This window comes from Capsicum annuum, chromosome 5 (genome assembly GCF_002878395.1).
Source record: "Capsicum annuum cultivar UCD-10X-F1 chromosome 5, UCD10Xv1.1, whole genome shotgun sequence".
NCBI classification, from domain to species: Eukaryota; Viridiplantae; Streptophyta; class Magnoliopsida; order Solanales; family Solanaceae; genus Capsicum; species Capsicum annuum.
In genome coordinates this window covers 20,682,543-20,683,787 of record NC_061115.1, presented here as the reverse complement: position 1 = coordinate 20,683,787, position 1,245 = coordinate 20,682,543, and positions in this window count along the sequence as shown.

Genomic DNA, 1,245 nt, shown 5'->3' with positions numbered 1-1,245 from the left:
ATTTTAACAAGGTCGCTATTGTTTAAATTAATTAATTAATTTATATAGAAAACCAACCACATATGGTTGCTTTTGTTAAAATTAATTAATTAATTTAAATTCAAAACCGACCACTTGTGGTCGATCTTTTTTATAAATTAATTAATTAATTTAAACAATACCGACCACGTGTGGTCGCTTCTATTAAAATTAATGAATTAATTTAAATACAAAATCGACCACTTGTAGTCGGTTTCTTTTGAAAAAAAAATTTTGTTTAAGAAAATTTTTTAGAAAAAAATATTATTGAATTTTAAATATATATATATATATATATTTAAAAAAAACGACCACACGTGCTCGGTTTTAAAAAAGCTACCACGCTTTTTTCGACCTCGCATTTTGATCGATTTTTTGATCGTAAATGCAGGAAAACCGACCACATGTGGTCGATTTTCCTATTTTTTTTAATAGTGTCTAGACAAGATTTTCAAAAAAAATCTACAACATGAATCTAAGTTTTGATGCTTAAATAACAAAAAGATAGTAAGTTAAAAGGATGATTAGATATGTGTAGCAACTGACAAGTACATTAAAATGAACTCAAACAATTGAATTGTAAAGAATAATAGTAGAAAGAATGGTTTTTTGAATTTACCTTGTCCAAGAAGATAAAGATGACAACATTATCTCCATTTCTTCGTCAATCCATCACCTTTGATATATATAGAGATAATCCAAACTCCAATAAACAGAATGAAATTGTAACAATATCTTTAATTGCTCTCAAAACTACAATAAACAAAATGAAATTGAAACTGCTTCAATATCTTTAAAAAGAAAAAAAATTAAATACACCTCACTTGTTAATCATGCTTAAAGCCAATAACTTAATTGCTCCATCAAATTAATTTATTTAACGAAATAAGTTTGACAAATACTTTCATCATATAAATAACTATTATACTGTTACAATATTAGTGGATAGAATGGGGGGAGACTTAAGGTCATCATGTTTAGTTTTGGAAACAGTTCTTCCATTTACTCATATTATGACTTTAGGACTTCGTGACTACCGGCCACTTTTCTACTTCTTTCGATTTATTTAGTTACTAGGTAACTCAACTGCGCTTCACGCGGTCGTTAAAAATTATTCGAAATTACTAAATTAGAATTTTTGTGCTCATAGAAAATTAATCATATTAAACTCCAATAAATAAAAATTCAAAACACACTTCTAACATATCAAATTTTATTAAACTAAGG